Source organism: Cornus florida, unplaced genomic scaffold (genome assembly GCF_030987335.1).
Source record: "Cornus florida cultivar Cherokee Brave unplaced genomic scaffold, ASM3098733v1 CherokeeBrave_3.0.0_Hap2_Chr05, whole genome shotgun sequence".
In the NCBI taxonomy this organism is placed as follows: domain Eukaryota; kingdom Viridiplantae; phylum Streptophyta; class Magnoliopsida; order Cornales; family Cornaceae; genus Cornus; species Cornus florida.
In genome coordinates, this window is record NW_026775575.1 from 34,591,001 (window position 1) to 34,616,962 (window position 25,962).

The 25,962-nt window shown below is 38.7% G+C and overlaps 1 long non-coding RNA gene across 2 annotated transcripts in view; it reads left to right on the forward strand.

Moving 5' to 3' along the window:
• The window catches only part of LOC132306262 (uncharacterized), a 42,088-nt gene extending 17,097 nt beyond the window's left edge, over positions 1–24,991 (forward strand). The window contains exon 7 of one of the 2 annotated variants that reach the window (XR_009481889.1): positions 24,762–24,991. This is a non-coding gene — a long non-coding RNA (uncharacterized LOC132306262). Of the gene's footprint in view, positions 1–18,419; positions 18,438–24,761 lie in introns of those variants that run through there. The other variant, XR_009481891.1, reaches the window with a different exon arrangement.
• Positions 24,992–25,962: the final 971 nt, after the last annotated feature.

Here is a 25,962-nt window from a genome sequence, read left to right on the forward strand (position 1 = left end):
TATCCTAGGCCAACAAATGGGTGAGTCTCTACCTTCCATGTGTTAAGTGATTAAGCTTCCAAGTGGTTCCATCACACTTGTCACATTTTTCAAAAATTGTAAAAAGGTCCTTTTTTCAAAATATCTTCTAAATTAATTTACAAAATGATCCCTAAAACGAAAAATAATTACTTTGCATAATTACACAAAAACCCCAAAAGTTAAGAATATTTCTAATAAATTATGCATCCATACCCTTTACAAGAAAAGTAAACATCTAACATACTTTTCTACAAAAGTAAAAATGTAGATATCACAGAAATTAGATATCATGGATGTATGCCAGGCCGGAGTCAAATTAGAGCACAAAAAATGAGATTATGCAAGGAAAAATGATAAATGAAAAAAGGACAAAACAGGGAAAAGACGAAAAAAGAAATTACCCAAAAAAAGAAAGGAAGTAAAATGACCGAGTCATTATAACCTCCCCACGTTAAAAATGATTTCGTCCCCGAAATCAAGTCGTACCTGAAAGATAGAACAAATGGGGATACCAAGAGCGAACCTCCTGCTTGAGCTCCTAGGTAGCCTCCTCAATGTCGTGGTGTCTCCACAAGACCTTAACCAATGGAATGGTCGTGGTCCTCAAGACCTGTTCCTGTGAATCAAGAATCTAGACAGGACCTTCCTCGTAGGTTACGTCCTCATCAACAACCATATCAGTCCATCACAGAATATGCGATGGGTCTGGCTCGTACTTCCTTAGCATAGAAACAAGGAAGACGTCGTGAACCCTATCTAGGTCTGGCAACAATGCCAAACGAAAAGCAACTTCACCGATGCGCTCCAAAATCTCAAATGGTTCGATGAACCTATGAGACAACTTGCCAATCTGTCGAAATCTCAAAAGCCCCTTACGCGGAGAAATCTTAAGAAAGACATGGTCCCCTACCTCAAAAGACAAGGATCGCCTCCTCCTATCAGCAAAACTTTTCTGTCTGCTCTGTGTGGTAACCAACCGCTGCTGAATCAACTTGATTTTCTTTGTAGTCTCAATGACAATTTCGCGACCCAAGACAACAGTATCACCGACCTTGGTCCAACAAACTGAAGATCTGCAAGGTCTGCCATATAACACCTCAAAATGTGTCATTCCAATACTGGTCTGGTAACTACTGTTGTAGGAAAACTCAACCAAAGGTAAGTAGTCCTCCCAACTACAACTAAAATCCAAGATATAAGCCCGTAACATATCCTCTAATATCTGAATGGTGCGTTCCCACTGACCATCAGTCTGAGGATGGAATGTCGTGCTAAAATGAAGCCCCGTATCAAGAGCCTCCTAAAAACTCTGCCAAAAATGAAACGTGAACCACGGATCCCTATCCGAAACAATGGATACTGGAACCCATGAAGACTGACAATCTGCCTCACATATAGTCCACTCAGTCTCTCTGCACTATCTGTCACTGTCATAGACAAGAAGTGAGTCGTCTTAGTCAACTTGTCAACTATGACCCAAACAGCATCATTCCCTACCTGAGACCTCGGAAGTTTCGTTACGAAATCCATAGTGATATGCTCCCATTTCCACTCAGCTACTGGTAATGGTTGCAACAATCCTGTCAATCGCTGATGTTCTGCCTTCACTTGCTGATAAGTAAGGCATTAAGCCACAAACTGTGAAACATCCCGTTTCATACCCTGCTACCAAAACTATTGCTGCAGATTGTAATACATCTTCGTACCACCAGGATGAACTGCGAACAGAGAGTTCTGAAAATCCCAAAGAACGTCTTCACGATAAGACAAAGGAACAAACATCATCCCCTTGTACCTAAGACCACTGTCTGAATGTAAGGTCCAACCCTCTACATTCTCACCGCCTGAAATCTGAACATGGATGGCCTTCATCTCCCCATCCTTCTATTGTGCCTCAATAACTCTGTTAATAAGAGCCGGTTGTGCCATAAGGCTAAACAAAATAGCCGGTGAAGCATCCTCATAAGAATGTAAACCAAGTCCTACAAGCTCTTCTAGCATCTTCCATCTGTGAATGGAAATGCTAGCAAGAGTCCCCCGTGACTTCCTACTTAATGCATCGGCCACTACATTGGCCTTACTGGGATGGTACTGTAACTCAAAGTCGTAGTCCTCCATGAACTCAACCCATCTGCGCTGTCTGAAGTTCAAATCCTTCTGAGAAAAGAGATACTTGAGACTCTTATGATCGGAGAAAACCTCAAACTTTTCCCCATACAAATAGTGTCTCCACCCCTTCAAGGCAAAGATAACTGCCGCTAACTCCAAATCATGTGTCGAATAGTTCAATTCGTGAAGCTTCAATTGTCGAGACCCATAAGCAACCATCCGCTTGGTCTGCATCAAGACACAACCCAAACCTTCCCGCAAAGCATCACAAAAGATCATATAACCCAAACCACGTTCAGGTATGATCAAAACTGGAGCCGATGTCAACCTAACCTTCAACTCCTGAAAGGCAAACTCACATGCCTCGTTCCATACGAACTTGACCCCCTTACTGGTAAGTCGAGTCATAGGTGCGGCTAAATGAGAGAAATCTCGAGCAAATCTCCAGTAATAGCCAACTAAGCCAAGAAAACTCCGAATCTCAAACACTATCTTCGGACGTTCCCAATCCATCACCGATTCAGTCTTTGACGGATCCACTGCAACACCGCCCCCTGACACAACATGTCCAAGGAACTTCACTTTCGATAGCCAAAATTCGCATTTTTTGAACTTGGGGTACAACCGATTATCCCTAAGGATCTGTAACACTGTCCTCAAATGATACTCATATTCCTCCACCAAAGCTGAGTATACAAGAATGTCATCGACGAAAAGCTGCTAGAGCATTGGTCAAACCAAATAGCATCACCAGAAAGTCATAATGGCCATACTGTGTGCGGAAAGCGGTCTTGGATATATCCTCATCCTTAACCCTCAACTGATAGTAACCCGATCTCAAATCAATCTTTGAAAAACAAGTGGGTCCCTTCAATTGATCAAACAAGTCATCAATCCTAGGCAAAGGATACTTGTTCTTGATCGTGACATGGTTCAGTTTGCGATAATCGATGCAAAGTCTTAAAGACCCATCCTTTTTCTTCGCAAAAAGAACCGGTGCTCCCCAGGGTGAAGCACTAGGATAAATAAAGCCCTTTCAAATCATCCAATTGAGCTTTCAGCTCATCTAATTCTGTCGGTACCATACGGTACGATGCCATAGAGATTAGCGCAGTACCAGGAATAACGTCGATGGCAAAGATAACTTCCTTAAGAGAAGGAAGCTCCGTTAACTCCTCTGGAAAAACATCCAGAAACTCCACAACAACTGCTGGATAAACGTGGCCCAAACTACTATCCTCGTCAGCTAACAGGCTAGCCAAGTAGGACCTATGGCGATTCCAGTCACTGATACTGAAAATCATCGTTGAGTGGGAATCGCTCCGATCTCCCACGAAGTGAAAACAATCTCCCGTGGGAGTCCAAACAGGCACTTGCCTACAGAAGCAATCGATCGTGGCATGAAAGAAAGACAACCAGTCCATCCCGAGAATGACGTCAAAGCCCATCATATCAAAAACGACGAAATCAAACTCTAAGGTCCGCCCAGTTATCTCGATAGCGCAACCCCGACAAGCACGGTCAAAAACACTGGACCCCAACTGGTGTGTCAACATTAAGGAAACCATCCCACTACGTGACCTCCAGACCCAAAGAATGTGCAAATGAAGCAAATATGAATGAATGCAACACACCCATATCAATAAGAACTCTAGCTCAAAAACTGAAAACTAGAAAGATACCTCGAACCATAGAAGTCCCTGCGGAGGTATCGGCCTGTGGCAATGTGTAGACTCATCCTTAAGCCCTTGACTGTTGAGAACTGCCCTGGTGGCCCAGCTAATGTCTAGAAGCAGTAGGCGTAGAGCTTTTACCCGGATATAAACTAACTGGTGCAATTGGCTGAGAAGCACCCTAAAACCTGACTGCACAACTGCTGATTGTGTCAGTGTGGCCTGTGAACCTGTACCACTCTGTGCCCTGCTCCGTAGATAAGGGCAATCCTTCCTCATGTGACCCGGCTGCTTACAATAGTTATAAGTCCTTTGACACCCTTCATCGAGGCTGTAGGCTTACTAACCTGTGATTTACTGCCTGTGGCTGAAGTTGTGGGCAGCGAGGCTTAATATGCCCCGATTGCTAACAGTGGTGAAAAATTACTCGCCGGGCTAACCCTAAAGATACTAGAATTGTAGGTACAGACCAAGCCCTGAGTACGTGAACTGTCCCTGGCCATAGCCTTCTTCCACTAACCCCCAATAGATGCTGATGGAGCCTCTCCACGAGATTGCTTATACGAACCCTTGATCCTGTGATGATCTCGGTCCTGTGCCTCAACCATCATAGCCCTCTAGGCCACCTCTCCATAGGTCCTCAAATCTAATACTGAAATCCGTAGCCTAATATCAAGATGCAACCCATCCCAAAACTTCCTTGCCCTGAGCTCACCGATAGCTACCATCTCCGATGCATAGCGTGAAAGAAAAGTGAAACGTGTCTTATACTCAATGACACTTATCATGCCTTGATAGAGACCTGTGAATTGCACCCTCATATTCTGCTTCATAGCCCTCGGAAAGAAGCGGTCGAAGAACAATGTCCTGAATTCCTCCCAAGTCATCACCTCCACATCGTGGATATTAGTCACACACCTCCACCAGATATTAGCATCTCCCATAAACATAGAGGCTGTCAAGGAGATTCTCAATTGATCTGTAAGTACTACTATGCTATCGAGCTTGCATACCATGTGATCAAACCATGCCTCTGAAGCAAGCGGATCCATACTCCCAGCAAATTGGTTTATCTTAACCCGTTGTAACTTCATGAAGTAGTCCAATGCCTCATTAGCTACTAGTGCCAATGCTGGTGCCGATACCAGGATTTACATCTGTGATGGCCCAAGTTTTGTAAACCCGGTGCGTTAGTGATGACCAAAAGATGACCCGATAACGGATTTGAAATGCGAAAGTAAAAGGTGAGGCAAAGGTGTCTATAGATATAATGCGTTTCCTAGACACCAATGTAACCCTCGATAAGGTCAAGGAACCCAAAGAAAACAAATGTGGAAGTGACGTTTCAAAACGGACAAAAAGGAACCTAGGGGCAAAATGGTCATTTCCAAGGTCAAAGTGGGTACTACCAAACACACCATTGGAAAGACAATGAAAAATAAATGAATTGAGACTCAAGAATCGCTTGATTCGGGTCCAGATGAAGAAGATATGGCTAACGGAAGAAAAATGACAAAAAAAAAAAAATCAAAATGGTCAACCCTAGGTCATCTAACCGGTTACTAAGCCTTCCTAACCGGTTAAGAGGCCAAAAATGAAGACCACAACACTGCCCACACTTATGTAACTGGTTACGAGACCCCTTCTAACCAGTTACGAAGCAAAAACAGAAGGTTCAGCAAAGAAAACTGGCAGTAGGGGTTTTTCGGCAAAAATTAGAATTTTGAGGGCCAAGATGACATTTTCTGGAAAAACACAAAAAAGAAACCTCCCCCCCCCCCCCCCCCCTCCAACCAAAATCGAGTTTTCTACTCGACAACATGGAAAAAAATGAAAAAAACACATTTTTAAATACCCGAAATGCCCCTGGAACATAATAGGGTAAAAACTCAAAAAAATGCAACCTTAAGTTTTTGTTTCATCAAGAAGGGTATTGTTTGCCAAAGTGAGTATGCAAATGTATGTAATATGATAAAATAGATGTGCTACAATGGCCTATGGCCTCATTACAATACATTTACAAGTTTTGGCATACTAAGCCTCAAATTCTCACAAATAAGCTACAATGGCAAAACTTGAGTTTTAAGGAAAGCATACTTGTAACCTTTCAAGTTAATGGCCCTTGGCGTCATGTCAAACGTACAAAATGAACACTTCCAAATGTATTTAGATACACATTACAAGAAGGAAGCCATCTTAGCTTCTAAAATACCATACATTTATGGTATACAAAATATATCATCCAAAAGTAAAGCATGCTAAACAAGTGCATGTCCATATACAAAAATGCTTCAAATGGCTCATGAGCCTCTAAGGATGATGAGTATCCAAAAACATTGTCTCCTTACCTAAAAACCCGTGTCAACAAGAACCCGTGCCCAAGAACTAAAAACTGGAAAGATACCTTGGACTAAAAAGGCGCCTGTGGAAGAGCGTAAGGTCGTCCCTGAGCCCCTGAGCCCTGCTATGAACTGCCATGATAGCCTGACTAATGTGAAGAAGTAGTAGGTGTAGAGCCCCTGGCTGGATAAATGCCAACTGGCGCCACTGGCTGTGGTGCCTAAGGAACTCTGAAACCAGACTGAACCACTGCAGACTATGCTGGTACCATCTGTGAATCTGTGCCACCACGTGGCTTATTCAACAACTGTGGACAATCCTTCTTGTGATGTCCTGGTTGCCTACAATAAAAGTAAGCTCCCTACCCTGTTTTCGTAGAAACTAATGTCTAACTGGCCTGTGGTCGAAGCTATGGGCAGTGAGGCTTGATATGCCCTGGCTGCTGACAATGGTGACAGATCACTCCCTGGGCTGGTCTTGAAGATACTGTGGGTGCAGAATGAGTCTGCTGCGGTGCCCCTTGTGAGTGAGTATTGTTCCTTGCCTTAGCCTTCTTCCACTGACTCCCAGAAGATGACGGAGTGTCGCTGAGAGGCTGCTTGTGCGAACCCCTGATCCGTGACTAATCCCGCTCTTCTGCTTCAGCTAGCATAGCCCTCTGGACCACCTCTCTGTAAGTCCTCAAATCAAGAATTGAGACCCGTGGCCTGATGTCAAGACGTAGCCCATCCTGAAACTTCATTGCCTTGGCCTCATCTGTTGCCACCATATCCTCGGCATAACGAGAGAGAGAAGTAAATCGTGTCTCATACTCAATAACACTCATAGTGCCCTGATAAAAACCTATGAATTGTATCCTCATCTCCCTCCTCATAGCCCTAGGAAAGAAGCGCTCAAAGAGCAAATCTCTGAACTCATTCCAAGTCATCAACTCAACATTGTGGACATTAGTTATAGACCTCCACCAGATATCTGCATCTCCCATGAACATAGAGGCTGTCAGAGAAATCCTCAACCTGTCCATGGGTACTGCCATACTATCCAACTTGCGAACCATAAGGTCTAACCAAGCTTCTAAGACTAGTGGGTCTGAACTCCCCGCAAATGGATCAATCTTAACCCTCTGTAGTACCATGAAGTACTCCAGTGCCTCATTGACTATCGGTGCCAGTGCCGGTGCTGGAATCTATATCCTTGCCACCTGTCTGCGTATCAATTCCTGTAGGGATTCAGCGATCCCCTAATTAATTCCCTAAGCCACTCGCTCCTCATGAGTTGGTGCCCGTGGTGGATCAGCATCCACGCCACGAACTGGAACCCTGGACCTTCCTGGACCCCTCGTAGGCTCAATGTCATCCACTTGCTCCTTAATACCCTGACATGAAGACTCTCCACGTGTGACAACCATGATGCTAGACGTACGAAATGAAAATGGTCAGGAATAACACAAGTTATTATTACCGGATATAACTCATACTATGAGTGCGCAAAACACAAAGCAAGATAAGATACACAACATACGGTCATGCTAAAGCAATCAAAGAAAGTTATTTTAAACAGTTAAGCACTTAAGCAATAAGCATACATGTCAAACAAGGATGTTTCTTAAACACATAAGCATATAAGCATAAAGGCATGTTATACTACTAAGCGTGTTACCAAGAAACACATAAACAAGTTATAACGTCGAATCATGTTATCAAAAGCATGTGAAAATATCAAAGTAGATCAACAAAAGTATGATATGCACGCAAAACCCATCGTCCTAAGGTGTTCAAACCTAGGAGCTCTGATACCACTTGTGACGGCCCAAGTTTTGTAAACTTGGTGCGTCAGTGATGACCAAAAGATGACCCAATAATGGATCCGAAATGCGGAAGAAAAAGGTGAAACAAAGGTCTCTAGAGATATAATGGATCTCTAAGACACCAATGTGATCCTCAATGAGTTCACAGAACCCAAAGAAAATAAATGTGGAAGTGATGTTTCAAAACGGATAAAAAGGAATCTAGGGGAAAAATGGTTATTTCCAAGGTAAAAGTGGGTACTACCGAGCACACCATTGGAAAGACAACAAAAAATTAATGAATCTAGACTCAAGAATCGCTTGATTCGGAGTCCGGATGAAAAAGATATGGCTAACGGAAGAAAAAGGGCAAAAAAAAGTCAAAATGGTCAACCCTAGGTCATCTAACCGGTTACCAAGCCTTCCTAACCGGTTAGGAGGCCAAAAATGAAGACCACGACATTGCCCATGCTTATGTAACTGGTTACGAGACCCCTTTTAACCGGTTACGAAGCAAAAACAGAAGGTTCAGCAAAGAAAACAGACAGCAGGGGTTTTTCGGCAAAAATTGGAATTTTGAGGGCTAAAATGACATTTGAGTTTTCTACTCGGCAATGCGGGTGAAAATGAAAAAAACACATTTTGAAATACCCAAAATGCCCCTGGAACATAATAGGGTAAAAACTCAAAAAAATGCAACATTAAGTTTTTGTTTCATCAAGAAGGGTATTGTTTGCCAAAGTGAGCATGCAAGTGTAAGTAATATGATAAAATAGATGTGCTACAATGGCCTATGGCCTCACTACAATACATTTACAAGTTTTGGCATACTAAGCCTCAAATTCTCACAAATAAGCTACAATGGCAATACTTGAGTTTTAAGGAAAGCATACTTATAACATTTCAAGTTAATGGCCCTTGGCCTCATGTCAAACATACAAAATGAACACTTCCAAATGTATTTAGATACACATTACAAGAAGGAAGCCATCTTAGCTTCTAAAATATCATACATCTATGGTATACAAAATATATCATCCAAAAGTAAAGCATGTTAAACAAGTGCATGTCCATATACAAAAATGCTTCAAATGGCTCATGAGCCTTTAAGGATGATGAGTATCCAAAAACATTGTCTCCTTACCTATAAAACAATCCAAATCACTAGGGTGAGTAATCAAGTTATTCGTAGGAAGAAGCATATGTGTAAACCCTAAAGTTTCAATGTCATTGCAAGATCAATATAGACGAATACAAGGGAGCATTCCACTTAACATCTATGTTCAAGGTGTCCTAAGAAATCATCTTCAGCTAACTTAAATAATTCTATAACCATGCAACAATATTATCAATGTACTTAACAACATCAAATCGCTATTAGCCGAAAACACAACTCACAATTAAACATTGGTTGTCAACTTGGAATTTAATGCGAAATCAAATAGTGGAATACTTGGACATCATGCCTTGGATAAAGCCAAGACCTAAACGGTTATTCCGGGCATTAACCCACTGGGAATACCACCTTAGTGCACACTATAAATGGGGAGAACTCATACCTCCCGCACTAGAGCCAAACTCTAGCCATGTCACTTGTAACAATGTCCCAAGAGAATCCAAAATATAACAAGTTCAAAACTTATACACAATATTAAGGCATATATACCACCTTCCATGCACAAGTATTTTGAAACCACACAAACCATGTCTTAGGGTTCCAAGTCTAGAATGGCATAATAGATGACAAGTTTTCGTCATGATATAATGTATAAAACAATATCACCAACTTATCAATTTACTTTATACCTCAACAATTATATAGGATTATCACCACCATGAATATAACAATTCAAATCAATAAGAATTTTATATAATATTGATAATTCTACTAGAGTTCTATATCACTATCACATGTGAAAATACTAGAATTTAGTATTCTACTAAATCATATAATCCTCCTACACAAGGTAAATACATATCATACATGCTTAAATCAATAAACCCTAAGTCAAGAAGTGAGGGTTTCCTATAATATGCAAGACTATCATATTAAAAGCATGTACATAATATATATTAAACCCCAAAAGACTTAAAACACTTGAAGTATAAACATACTACCACCCTTACCTCAATAGAGAATTAAATCTCTATAATCTAAAGCAACAAAGCACAAAAATGGATAAAAAGTCTAGGGTTAATGAAGAGGAGAGCAAGAGGAAACTTTTGTCCCCCATGGTTTTTGGTCTAAGGTGAGTGGAAGGAGACCAAAATGAAGAAGAAAGCTATTGACCAAGCTTTTCTCCAATGGTGGCTAGGTTAGGGGTTTGAAGAACAAGTGTAAATCATGAAGATGAAATGAAAATGGTGAGTGGAAGGTCTAGAAATCCTCCACTCACTATGTGTTTTTACACTACCTCTTACACACACACAATGCAAGATTTATTTTGGTGCCTACACTTGTCACAAATCAATGGCTCCTTCCTATGCTTAATCTTAGGCCTACACTTGTCAACCATTTAAGCCAACAAGTACTCCAATCCTAGGCTAACAAGTGGGTGAATCTCCACCCTCAAAATGTCAAAAGATTATGCATCCAAGTCACTCCACCTTAATGCCAACAAGTGGCACCATGAGAATGTGACACTTGTCACATTTTTCAAAAATTGTAAAAAGGTCCTTTTTGAAAATATCTTCCAAATTAAATTACAAAATGGTCCCTAAGACAAAAAATAATTATTTTACATAATTATACTAAAACCCCAAAAATCAATAATATTTATAAGAAAGTATGCATCCATACCTTTATGAAAAAGTAAACAACTAGAATGTATCTTCTACAAAAGTAAAAATACAAATGTCATGGAAAATAAATATCGTGGATGCATGCAAAACCGGAATCAAATCCGAGCACAAAAAGTGAGGTTATGCAAAGAAAAATGATAAACGGGAAAAAGACGAAATAGGGAAAAGGATGAAAAAAGAAATCTCCGAAAAAAGAAAGGAAGGAAAAAGACCGGGTCATTACAACACCCCTGCAATATGCTGACGGAACATCTGTTAAATAGACTCTGACATCCCCAGAGCCACTTTCTATGCTATCTGCTCCTCATAAGTCGGCACTCGTGGTGGATTAGCATTTACGCCACGAACTAGAATCTTGGGCCCCCCCAGACCCCTCGTAAACTCGGTGTCATCCCCCTGCTCCTCAATGCCCTGACGTGAAGACTTTCCACGCGTGACAACCATGTTGCTAAACTTACATAAGAAAAGAGGTCAACAATAACATAAACTATCATGACCGACTACAACTCACACTATGAAATCACGAAACACGATAAGATAAGGTATGCAACATACAGTCAGGCTAAAATAGTTAAAGAAAGCCCTTTAAACAGTTAAGCACTTAAGCAAATAAGCAGACATGTCAAACAAGGATGCTTTTAAACACATAAGCATATAAGCATAGAGACATGTCATAATACCAAGCGTGTTACCAAGAAATACGTAAACATGTTCCAACGCCAAAACATGTAATCAAAGGCATGTGGATAAATCAAAGTACACCAACAAAAGCATGATATACACCCAAAACCCGTTGTCCTAAGGTTTCCGAACCTAGGAAATCTGATACCACCTAGGACGGCCCTGGTTTTTTGGCCTGTGCGTCTTATGATAAACTTAACATAGATCCGATAACGAATTCAGAATGCGGAAGTAAAGGGTAAAAAAATGGTCTCTAGAGGTACTACGAGTCTATAAGACACCAACGTGACCCCAATGAGGTCACGAAACCCAAATAAAACAAATACGGAAACGACGTCTCAAAAACGGACAAGAATGAACTTAGGGGCAAAATGGCCTTTTAAATTGAAATGGGTGCCACCATGCACGCCATTGGAAAGACAATGAAAATTTAACAAAAATAGACACAAGAATCACCTGATTCAGAGTTCGGATAGAAAAGATATGAAATTACCACGACCCTATCTCACTAAAACTGCAATAACTCTCACTACAGTTGGAGTTTTGGTGTGTGGTTGGTACCATTGGAAAGCTAACTTCAAGCTACTGAAATTAGACTCAAGAATGACCTGATTGGGATTATAAATGAAGGAGTTATGGATCTCTGAAGTTGATATAATAAAGCTATCCAAGAACAATCAAAGGGGATGGTTCCAAAGAGGATCGGTCGACCGACGACAAAGGTCAACCGGCCAAAACTCGATCGTCAGCCGGCCAAACCCCAATCATCAACTGGCTGAAACGACCCTTTTCCTTAAAAAGGCTACTGGAATTGATCTCGAGCATGTGTCAACGGCTGATGGCTCTCATCAGCCGACTGATATTGTAGATAATAGCAAAAACTACTGCTACAATGCATGGGAAAGGTGCTAGTCAATCCCAAGACTTCATATGCATTTTATATGATCCGAACAAGTTTTAAAAATGTTCCCTAGCCTCATGCAAGAATCCAAAACATGCCAAATCAAAAGGGAACTTGAAACTTGCTCTCATGCATGAAATTTGCATGAAAATTTCATAAATCATCCAAAAATAATTCAAAAGTTGAAATCTATATGTTTTGTGAGATATGATCATGCACGCATAATTAAAACAATAAAGTAGACGCGCTACAATGGCCTACGACCTCATGGCTTGTCATATGCAAAATATGACCCTTCAATGCATGAAATCTCCTAACTTTCATAAGCAACAAAGAAGTTAAAAATTAGCATACATATCACATAAGTGCCCTTAGCCTCATTACATACACGTCCTAAGAGTATCAAAAGGTGCACTTAAGTGCACATTACATAGTTTGAACAATAAATACATGTCTTGATATTATAAACCAAAAAAGGCATGATATGCTAACAAGTGCATATTCCATATAACAAAAATACTCCAAGTAATCAAACAAGTCTAAGAGTGTTGTGCATCCCACAATAATGTTTCTTTACCTGAAAAACAACCCGGTAACTTTGGGATAAGTAAACAAGTTTACTCGTAGGAAATGAGCATGCATAAACCTAAATTTTATACAACTTGCAATTTGATGTAAACAATTCATAATGTTTAACCGACATTGGAACTTCCAACACAATGCAATAAGATGAAATCTCACAAAGTTGTTAACTTGGAAATTTAAAGTGTGAAATCAAACCAAAGTGGATACTTGGATAATGCCCGAATTAAAACCGTACTCTTGGGATCACTTTAGGGCTACTAACCCATGGGCACCTTCCCCTAGTGCGCACTATAATGTAGGGAGCCCTCTATCTCCCGTACTATAACCAAGCCCTAGCCAAGTCAAGTTCTTCATGATATCTTAAGTTTCCAAAATCAACAAGTTGAGCAACAAGTCATGATATGTGATAAAAACACAATAAAAGCTCCATGAATTACATGACTAAATCATTAGATCAATAAAGTAGAAATTAAGTAGACTAACTAATTAATTTCCCTAGATTTCAAGAGTTGTCCAAATGATTCCAATTTAATATATAATAAGGAGTAAGTCATGGCTATGCTATATATCAAGTCTAAAATGGAATACAAGCATGATACAATTAAATAGAATTTAAATCAATTTAAATTACTTAAATCTCTACATTTAAAAGCTCATTTAAATCATGCCAAATTAATATACAACAAGATTCGAGTCATGGCCATGCCATATACCAAGTCTAAATTGAGTTACATGCAAGTTACAATTAATCATTAATTTCTCAAATTGGTATAAGACATGCATACAACTTATACATCACTATAAAGGCAATTAATTCACTTAGGTAATAAACTAGAACACCCCCTACCTCAATAGAGAATTGAATCTCTATAATCCAAGGCAGCCAAGCTTAAAAATGGAAAACAAATCAAGGGTTTTGTAGAGGAGAGTGAGAGGGAACTAAAGTATTCCAAGGTTAAAGGTCTAAGGTGAGTGGAAAGAGGCCAAAAATGAAGTCAAGAGCCTTAAATCAAGCTTTGCTTCAATGGTGGCTAAGATAGGGCTTGAGAGGAAAGATATGAAATGAAAACAAAGTGTAAACCCTAAGCTAAATGTGGTGGAATTCTCCACTCACTATGTGCTCTTACACTACCTCTCTCTCGCACACACACTAATGCAAGACCAAATATGAAGCCTACCTTTGTCACAAATCCATGGCTCATCCCTAAGCTTAATCCTAAGCCTACACTTGTCAACCATCCAAGCCAACAAGTGCACCTATCATACGCCAACAAATGGGTGAGTCTCCACCCTCCATGTGTCAAGGGATTAAGCTTCCAAGTGGTTCCACCACAAGATCAACAAATGGCACCATGAGAGTGTGACACTTATCACATTTTTTAAAAATTGTAAAAAGGTCCTTTTTTCAAAATATCTTCCAAATTAATTTGCAAAATGGTCCTTAAGACAAAAAATAATTACTTTACATAATTACACAAAAATCCAAAAAGTCAAGAATATTTCCAATAAACTACGCATCCATACCCTTTACAAGAAAAGTAAACATCTAACATGCTTTTCTACAAAAGTAAAAATGTAGATATCTCAAAAATTAGATATCATGGATGTATGCAAGGCCGAAATCAAATCCGAGCACAAAAAGTGAGGTTATGTAAGGAAAAATGATAAATGAGAAAAGGACAAAATAAGGAAAAGACGAAAAAAAGAAATTACCGAAAAGAAAGGAAGTAAAATGACCGAGTCATTACATGACAAGTCTGTGCCCTCAAGCCAATGAATCGGACCCACAAAATCAAAAGACACTGTCCTGAAGCAGACCTATCATAAGGTCACAAACGGAAACAAAGTGCTAGATCAAAATCCCTATTATGGATAACTAAATCCTCAAAATAGAAGTCTACTACGTATTTCATGTAACGACCCGGTCATTTGCCTTCCTTTCCTTTTTTCCTGAAATTTTACGAATGAATTTTTTTCGTTTAATTTTCTTTTCTGAGCTCTGTTTCATGTCGCTTAGTGTCATCTTGAGTACTTGGATTGGTTCCTGAGACTCTTTTCCGTGAATTGACAACTTCCTTTGAGGACCGAGTCATTTTCACATTTTTCGTTTTTTAACACTATGCGTTATTTCATCATTTTCCCTATTCTGTCTTATCTCCGTTTGTCAGTTGTTGGCACAACCTCACTTCTCATGCTCGGAGTTGGTTTTTGACTTCACGAGCCTTCATCTTGAGTGGTTTTCTCGAAATACGTATCTTTACTTTTGCAAGAAAGTACTCTGGTTGCTCCCGGAGTCCACATGAGCATAGATGCACAATTCTTCAGAATCTTTTTCATTTCTTGGGGTGTTTTTCGTAAATATCTTTTGAAGATATTTTATTTCAGAGGCATCTAAGAAAATATCTTTCGGAAGATATTTTCATTCTGGGAGAATTTCGCAGTTAACCCTTTTTGTAGGGGCGATTGTGCAATTAACAAAAGTTATTGCAAAAATGTCTCGTCTGGAGCCTGGATCCTCGTACGGGATTCATTTTCACTTTTCGTTGACTCGTAAAATCATAGAATTTCCTTCTGGTCATTTTTCTCCAGTTTCAGAGTTTCTGGACCCAGTTGCCACCAAACTTGTTCGGGGCATAACTTTCTGCTCAGGACTCAGTTTTCAACGCCGTTTCTTCCGTTGTTCATATTTCCTCATTTTGAATCTTTTTTATTCATGCGGCGGGGCCCTTTCGGGGCACTTTTTTGAGATTTCTATAAATAGGTTGCCCTAATTTTTAAAATCAAATTTTCAGACCTTCTTCCTCCTCTTGGCTGGCAGCCATGGGAGCCCAAGGGGCTGCCTTCACTCTTTCTTCTCCTCCACTTGATTTCCTTGGTAGAAATCCTTCGGCCTTAGCATTTGTTGTTCGTCTCGTCGTGCTCTACCTTTTGACCTTATTAGAATCCATTTCTGACGATTTTTTGAGTTTGGGTTTGGAGTCAAGTTGAGATTTTCATGGGGCTTCTTGCGGATTCTTGTTCACGGTGTTGTCCCCGACAAAACCTCTCGGTATCGTCAAATTCGGAGCACTTTTATTTTGGTGGGTCTTTGAGATTTCATCTCAAATTGAGGTAGGGGATGTTCTAGGTTTAAATTCTTGTTATATAGCATGCCTGTGATGCTTATACAACTTGTTTGCATAATTAAATATAAAATCTAGAAATTTTATTATTTATTTTTCTTGTACGGGATCTAATTTTCCCGGTTGCTCGTGACTTCGTTTAAACATGTAGCATGATTTTATATTACCCCTTGATATGCTCATTGTCGTGTATTAAAATTAGAACATTTGAATTAGTATAAAAGATTTTATATAATATTTATCTTAGGTAAAAGATTAATTCACATGGCCTTAACTAGCTTGAAATTAATATGTGTTGGCATATTATATTAGGCCTTAGCATGCTCCTCAACATAGTTGAATTTGAAAGTAATTGGAGGTATTTTAAAAATTAGTAATAATTAATTAATTTGATTAATTAATTTGCCCCGAGTGCACTATTCACTCTATTTAAATTCCGACTTGATATTCTTGACTTACATGCCATATAGCTTCACATATAATTGATTTAGAATATTCGGTTAGGTTTTAAAACCTTTTATTTAATTAAATTCCATATTTAAGATTTAATCCTCATGATGATATACAACTTGGAATTGTATTGTGGCATGTTAAAAAAAAAATTTTAATGTGGTTGTTCACATATACTAAATTGGGATTAATTGCATGACAATTGCAACCTTTATTTTATATTTAACTTCAGTGAAAGTTTAATTTACATAGGTGTAACTTGCATGCAATTAGCTTGTAATGTGATATTACATTAGTCCTTAGCATGTTCTCTAAGATATGTTAAATTGAGAGCATTTGGTTAAGTTTAAAAATCTAGAGATTTTAATTAAAAGAATTGATTAAAATCTATTTTGTGGTCCCATTAGCTTAATTAAGATTTTAACTTGATATTTGTATTGGCCATGACTTGTTTACTAGTATATATTAATTGTGGACCATTTGAAGTTGTTTTAGAATCTTGGTAATTAAATTAGCATGATTCAATTAGAGTTCTACTTTGTTATTCCAATAACCTAATTGAGTTTTAGAATGGATATAGGTGATGACCATGCCACGTTCTTTAATATGTATTAATTTGAGATTATTTGGAATTGAATTAGAATCTAGGGAATTTAATTATTTTTATTTAATTAAATTCTATCGAATTGAGCCATGGATTTAATTGTGTTTGAAAGTCGTTTCTATATCAAAATCCTGGACATGTATTTGTTGTATATTCATTTGGTTGTTTTGAGCATTGGATAACATAGTTGCTATGTTTATACTCATGAGAATATGTTCTCCTTATTGAATATATTGTTGCCTTGTGTAATGATTTGCACATTTTGTATTTAATATCATTCATGCATAGCATGTAACGAATCGCACACTGAAGATTCGATATTCATCACATTATATTATTTATGGACTTAAAGCATGTATTGTATAGGTTTCCAAATTTGGTTGTGCTTGGTAGATAGTTGATTTTCTTGCATATTCCTGTTGATATATGCGTTGTTGCACAACTTGTTGATTTTGGAAACTTGGGGATGTCGTTGTTTGGCTAAGGCTAGGACGTGGTTCTAATACGGGAGATAGTCCCTCTATATAGTCTAGTGCGTACATAGGGGGGTTACCCATGGGCTAGTAACCCTAAAGTAACTATGTTATCGGTCTGATCTGGCGTGACGTCCGAGTATCCACTTTGTTTGATTTCGCATTTTATTTTCAAGTTGATAACTAGATGATGTTGTAACTTGTTATTTCTTATTTGTCGTTCCATTTTAAGTTACAGGATGTTCACTTTGCGCAATTGTGCTTTATGCGTTGTATTGGAAGTTCCAATGTTGGTTAAATTGCATCGATATTGAAATCGTGTTTTGACGTTCTAATAAAGCTTAGGATTGATCCTATTGATTCATTTATAACATAGACGTTAGGTGGCATGAACCACTACTGTTATTTTGTGTTTTAGATTCTAAGTTGATGGCTTTGAGAACTTAAACCTTATTGCATTGTATAACATGCTCTTTTGTTGTTGAATTGCATGGATAATGTGATTCTTGTTAACTTGTATTCAAATATGCTTTTGTCACGTTGTATGGATTACTCTAGACCTAGTTCAATTGTATCGAAAATGCAATTCATGTTAATCTATGCTCAAGCATTCTTCTTGTCGTGTTCTTTAGATTATCCCAACCATGATTCGTTTCATACACGTATGTATATCATGATTCTTGTTACTTAGACTCTAAGGTAGCTTAGGATGCTCCCCGAGTCTCACTTGGACATAGACGTTAGGTGGCATGAGACATTTTAACATGTTTCACCTTAAGGTGATAAATTTGTAAAATGCTAGGTCGATGCATGCTCATCTCCTACGAGTAGCTTTATGTTACTCACCCCTACGATACTGGGGCATATTTCAGGTACGAAGACTTGGTTCGTGACGCCTAGCATTCCTTGGATGTTATGTAGCTTTCAAGTTTCCATTTTATTCGAATGTTAGCATGAAATGTCATTTTGTAGACTTGTATGTAAAATTTGTATTCTTTGATTCCATGTATGTAATGTGTACATTAGTGCATTCCTTTCAATATATTTGACATGTATGAGATGAGGCCGGAGACCAATTACATGTGTATTGTATTCTATACAACTTTTTAACTTCATGAAATATTATGAAAACTTTGAAAAATCGCAAGTTATTGCTTTACCATGATTGCATCGGGTGTGGGAATTCTATTTTCATTCTTTCATAGGGTCTTATTAATCTATTATGAAGTGTGGCCAAGGGCCAAACGGTCATTTGACTCCATTTTATATTTTTGGATTCCATATTTTCCATTCCAAGTCCATTTTTGCCTTTTTGCCCGTTGGGGGGTCGGATTTTGTATCGGTGGTATTTTTAAGTCGTGGACCATTGTAGCACGTCCAAATAGGTAAGTTACATTTGCGTGCATGGCCATTTTCGGGCAAAACCTTATCGTTTGTGTTTTGAGCCTCTTGTGAATTCATTTCGCACTTTTTTTGCATATTCTGATCTAAGGGCATTATAGACTTTTCACGGTGGTTTTATTTTCTTCTTTCAACATTGTTAAATAGAAAACATGATTTTAGGGGGGGGGGGGGGGGGGGGGGGTTTCCATGTTTTTCCAGAAAAATGTCATCTTGATATCGGAAATTGCTTACGAAGTTCAGTTTTTAGTTTTTCAAAATAGCAGCTTTTTGGACCTCCATGACCAGATTTCATGGAGGGGCATTTCGGGCATTCTTCATTAAGTTTTTTTTTTTAATTCTCACACGTGTCACGTAGAAAACTCAATTTTGAGGGGGGTTTCTTCTTTGTGTTTTTGCAAAAAAGTTCATATAGGCCTCCAAATTCAGCCTCTGTTCTAGACTTTTCTGAAAAATAAACACAAAGCAGCTTTTGGGCTGCTGCTGCCAGCCATGGCGCACTCAGCCCGCGCGCGGCGTGCATGGGTGCGCGCATAGGCGTGCGCATAGGGCTGTCATGGCCCCTCGTCGGGCCGCCGTGACGTCAATTCTTCTTTTGGGCTTTTCTCCTTCGTCCGGACTCCGATTCAAGTGAATTTTTTTTTGAACTTGACTAATTTTTCGCTGTCTTTTCAACGGTGTGCTCGGTTGCACCCGGTTCTTCCTGGATAATTACCAGTTTACCCTTTTTGCCTTAAGTGCTCGTTTTTCTTTGTCATGCCGTTTCTCCTTCGTCCGGACTCCAAATCATGCGATTCTTGAGTCCATCTTGATCAGTTTTTCGTTATCCTTCCAGCGGTGTGCTCGGTGGCACCCGAATCTATAATTTTCAAAAATGACTATTTTACCCCTGGAGGCTTATTTGTCATATTTTCGATATTTTGCTTCCGTATCAGTTCTTTTTGAGTTCCACGACCTCATGGAAGGTCACTTTGACTTCTTAGAGTCTTGTTTTCTGTTTTTGCTTCGACATTCGGATCCGTTATCGGATCATCCTTACAGTTCATCACAGGACACGCTGGCCTAAAAACTAGGGTCGTCACAGGTGGTATCAGAGCGTCCGGGTTCGAAAACCTTAGGACGATGGGTTTTGGGTGCATATCATGCTTTTGTTGGCGTACCTTGATTTATTTATATGCCTATGATAACATGTTTTGGTATTATAACATGTTTACGTGCTTTGTTTGATAACATGCTCGGTGTGATGACATGTTTTATGTACTTTTATGCTTGTGTGTTTAAAAGTATCTTTATTTGACATGTTTGCTTATGTGGCACCTTGAGTAGATAGTCCATTGCTATGTTGCATGCTAGCTGCTTCCTTTATGTCATGTTTTGACATTGTCTCATAAGATTTGTCGTATTCCTTGGATGCATTCTTGTTTCATGAGTTTCTTCCTTGGATAGGAGAAATTCATTCTGAAAGGACCCATGTCGGGAACCTTCTTGTCTATTTTGTTGATGCGAGTAAGGCTCATGTGAGCGTAGAATCACAATCCTTGTCTGGTGGAGTGAGACGTGTGCCAAGGAGACACCGTTTCATTTCCTTTTCCTTCGTGGCTTCTAGATCTAAGGCCTTAAGTGTAGCGGTGCCTAGGGCGTTGTTATCAGAGTTTTGGGATTGGCCAAGATGGTCTGGCCAGACATTATTGGACCATACCCCACTCTCGTAGATGCTTGGTTCTCGCAGTGTTTTTGGTAATGATCATTCTAACATTGATGTCATCCATATCAAAAGTTCTCTCAGAGTTGACCTGGTTTAGGGTATGTTACATACTAGTGCATTATACCGTCATGCTACCTTGTTGACGAGTAAGTGTGGGCGGGTTCTGGTTGCTGTTCGTACTGCCTTGTCACTCTCTCCTTTCATCGTGATTCAATGTTCCTTTGTCTTGGGATTCTTTCAATGGTTGACGTTGAGTTAACGTGCCGGTTCGTATGAGGTGTTGTCTCAGTTCATGGTTTCGCGTTCCTTCAGTTGATCTTTAGACTTCAGGATTTGTCCTTCAGTGCGTTGTGAGCTGTCCTTTGATTTGACCTTTTGTTCGGTCATTATTCTATTCTCTCTGGTATATTCCTAATTTGGGGGACGAAATTCCTTTAAGGAAGGTAGGTTGTAACGACCCGGTCATTTGCCTTCCTTTCCTTTTTCCTGAAATTTTACAAATGAATTTTTTTCGTTCAATTTTCTTTTCTGAGCTCTGTTTCGTGTCGCTTAGTGTCATCTCGAGTGCTCAGAATTGGTTCCTGAGACTCTTTTCCGTGGATTGACAACTTTCTTTGAGGACCGAGTCATTTTCACATTTTTCGTTTTTCGACACTATGCGCTATTTCATCATTTTCCCTATTCTGTCTTATCTCTGTTTGTCAGTTGTTGGGACAACCTCACTTCTCATGCTCAGAGTTGGTTTTTGACTTCACGTGCCTTCATCTTGAGTGGTTTCCTCAAAATACGTATCTTTACTTTTGCAAGAAAGTACTTTGGTTGCTCCCGGTGTCCACAAGAGCATAGATGCACAATTCTTCAGAATCTTTTTCATTTCTTGGGGTGTTTTTCGTAAATATCTTTTGAAGATATTTTATTTCAGGGGCATCTAAGAAAATATCTTTTGGAAGATATTTTCATTCTGGGGCAGTTTCGCAGTTAACCCTTTTTGTAGGGGCCATTGTGCAATTAACGAAAGTTATTGCAAAAATGTCTCGTCTGGAGCCTAGATCATCATACGGGATTCATTTTTACTTTTCGTTGACTCATAAATTCATAGAATTTCCTTTTGGTCATTTTTCTCCAGTTTCAGAGTTTCTGTACCCGGTTGCCGCCGAACTTGTTTGGGGCATAACTTTCTGCTCGGGACTCAGTTTTCAACGCCATTTCTTCCGTTGTTTATATTTCCTCATTTTGAATCGTTTTTGTTCATGGAGTTTTGCCGTTTGAGCGCGTTTGCTCAAAATTCACTTTTCCGGACCCGACGGGGCCCGTTCGGAGCACTTTTTTGAGATTTCTATAAATAGGTTGCCCTAATTTTTAAAATTAGATTTTCAGACCTTCTTCCTCCTCTTGGCTGGCAGCCATGGGAGCCCAAGGGGCTGCCTTCACTCTTTCTTCTCCTCCACTTGATTTCCTTGGTAAAAATCCTTCGGCCTTAGCATTTGTTGTTCGCCTCGTCGTGCTCTACCTTTTGCCCTTATTAGAATCCATTTCTGAAAATTTTTTGAGTTCGGGTTTGGAGTCAAGTTGAGATTTTCATGAAGCTTCTTGCGGATTCTTGTTCACGGTGTTGTCCCCGACAAAACCTCTCGGTATCGTCGAATTCGGAGCACTTTTATTTTGGTGGGCCTTTGAGATTTCATCTCAAATTGAGGTAGGGGATGTTCTAAGTTTAAATTCTTGTTATATAGCATGCTTGTGATACTTATACAACTTGTTTGCATGATTAAATATAAAATCTAGAGATTTTATTATTTATTTTTCTTATACGGGATCTAATTTTCCCGGTTGCTCGTGACTTCGTTTAAATATGTAGCATGATTTTATATTGCCCCTTGATATGCTCATTGTCGTGTATTAAAATTGGAACATTTGAATAAGTATTAAAGATTTTATTTAATATTTATCTTAGGTGAAAGATTAATTCACATGGCCTTAACTAGCTTGAAATTAATATGTGTTAGCATATTATATTAAGCCTTAGCATGCTCTTCAAGATAGTTGAATTTGAAAGTAATTGGAGGTGTTTTGAAAATTAGTAATAATTAATTAATTTGATTAATTAATTTGTCCCGAGTGCACTATTCACTCTATTTAAATTCCGACTTGATATTCTTGACTTACATGCCATATAGCTTCACATATAATTGATTTAGAATATTCGGTTAGGTTTTAAAACCTTTTATTTAATTAAATTCCATGTTTAAGATTTAATCCTCATGGTAATATACAACTTGGAATTGTATTGTGGCATGCTAGAAAATTAAGCTTTGGTGTGGTTGTTCACATATATTAAATTGGGATTAATTGCATGAGAATTGCAACCTTTATTTTACATTTAATTTTAGTGAAAGTCTAATTTACATAGGTGTAACTTGCATGAAATAAGCTTGTAATGTGATATTACATTAGTCCTTGGCATGTTCTCTAAGATATGTTAAATTGAGAGCATTTGGTTAAGTTTGAAAATCTAGAGATTTTTATTAAAAAAATTGATTAAAATCTATTTTGTGGTCCCATTAGCTTAATTAAGATTTTAACTTGATATTTGTATTGGTCATGACTTGTTTACTAGTATATATTAATTGTGCCATTTGAAGTTGCTTTAGAATCTTGGTAATTAAATTAGCATGATTCAATTAGAGTTCTACTTTGTTATTCCAATAACCTAATTGAGTTTTAGAATGGATATAGGTGATGACCATGCCATGTTCTTTAATATGTATTAATTTGAGGTTATTTGGAATTGAATTAGAGTCTAGGGAATTTAATTATTTTTATTTAATTAAATTCTATTGAATTGAGCCATGGATTTAATTGCGTTTGAAAGTCGTTTCTATATCAAAATCCTGGACATGGACTTGTTGTATATTCATTTGGTTATGTTTTGAGCATTGGATAACATAGTTGCTATATTTATACTCATGAGAATATGTTTTCCTTATTGAATATATTGTTGTCTTGTGTAATGATTTGCACATTTCGTATTTAACATCATTCATGCATAGCATGTAACGAATCGCACACTGAAAATTCGACATTCATCACATCATATTATTTATGGACTTAGAGCATGTATTGTATAGGTTTCCAAATTTGGTTGTGCTTGGTAGATAGTTGATTATCTTGCATATTCCTGTTGATATATGCGTTGTTGCACAACTTGTTGATTTTGGAAATTTGGGGATGTCGTTGTTTGGCTATGGTTAGGACGTGGTTCTAGTACGGGGGATAGTCCCTCTATATAGTCTAGTGCGCACATAGGGGGGTTACCCATGGGCTAGTAACCCTAAAGTAACTATGTTGTCGGTCTGATCCGGCGTGACGTCCGAGTATCCACTTTGTTTGATTTCGCATTTCATTTTCAAATTGATAACTAGATGATGTTGTAACTTGTTGTTTCTTATTTGTCGTACCATTTTAAGTTACAGGATGTTCACTTTGCGAAATTGTTCTTTATGCGTTGTATTGGAAGTTTCAATGTTGGTTAAATTGCATCAATATTGAAAATCGTGTTATGACGTTCTAATAAAGCTTATGATTGATCCTATTGATTCATTTATAACATAGACGTTAGGTGGCATGAACCATTACTGTTATTTTGTGCTTTAGATTCTAAGTTGATGGCTTTGAGAACTTAAACCTTATTGCATTGTATAACATGCTCTTTTGTTGTTGAATTGCATGGATAATGTGATTCTTGTTAACTTGTGTTCAAATATGCTTTTGTCACGTTGTATGGATTACTCTAGACCTAGTTCAATTGTATCGAAAATGCAATTCATGTTAATCTATGCTCAAGCATTCTTCTTGTCGTGTTCTTTAGATTATCCCAACCATGATTCGTTTCATACACGTATGTATATCATGATTCTTGTTACTTAGACTCTAAGGTAGCTTAGGATGCTCCTCGAGTCTCACTTGGACATATACGTTAGGTGGCATGAGCCCCTTTAACATGTTTCACCTTAAGGTGATAAATTTGTAAAATGCTAGGTCGATGCATGCTCATCTCCTACGAGTAACTTTATGTTACTCACCCCTATGATACTGGGGCATATTTCAGGTACGAAGATTTGGTTCGTGACGCCTAGCATTCCTTGGATGTCGTGTAGCTTTCAAGTTTCCATTTCATGCGAATGTTAGCATGAAATGTCATTTTGAAGACTTATATGTAAAATTTGTATTCTTTGATTCCATGTATGTAATGTGTACATAAATGCACTCCTTTCAATGTATTTGACATGTATGAGATGAAGCCGGAGGCCAATGACATGTGTATTGTATTCTATACAACTTTTTAACTTCATGAAATATTATGAAAACCTTGAAAAATCGCAAGTCATTGCTTCACCATGGTTGCATCGGGTGTGGGAATTCCATTTTCATTCTTTCATAGGGTCTTATTAATCTTGTATGAAGTGTGGCCATGGGCTAAATGGTCATTTGACTCCATTTTACATTTTTGGATTCCATATTTTTCATTCCAAGTCTATTTTTGCCTTTTTGCCCGTTGGGGGGTCGGATTTTGTATCGGTGGTATTTTTAAGTCGTGGACCATTGTAGCACGTCCAAAGAGGTAAGTTACATTTGCGTGCATGGTCGTTTCCAGGCAAAACCTTATCGTTTGTGTTTTAAGCCTCTTGTGAATTCATTTCGCACTTTTTTTGTATATTCTGATCTAGGGGCATTATAGACTTTTCACGGTAGTTTTATTTTCTTCTTTCAACATGGTTGAATAGAAAAAATGATTTTAGGGGGGGTTTCTTTTCCGTGTTTTTCCAGAAAATGTCGTCTTGATATCGGAAATTGCTTACGAAGTTCAGTTCTTAGTTTTTCAAAATAGCAGCTTTTTGGACCTCTATGACCAGATTTCATGGAGGGGCAGGCATTTCGGGCATTCTTCATTGAGTTTTTTTTTTAATTCTCTCACGAGTCACATAGAAAACTCAATTTTGAGGGGGGTTTCTTCTTTGTGTTTTTGCAAAAAAGTTCATATAGGCCTCCAAATTCAGCCTCTGTTCTAGACTTTTCTGAAAAATAAACACAAAGCAGCTTTTGGGCTGCTGCTGCCAGCCATGGCGCACTCAGCGCTGTGCGCGGCATGCATGGGCGCGCGCATGGGCGTGCGCAAAGGGCTGTCATGGCCCCTCGTCGGGCCACCGCGACGTCAATTCTTCTTTTAGGCTTTTCTCCTTCGTCTGAACTCCGATTCAAGCGAATTTTTTTTTTAACATGACTAATTTTTCGCTGTCATTTCAACGGTG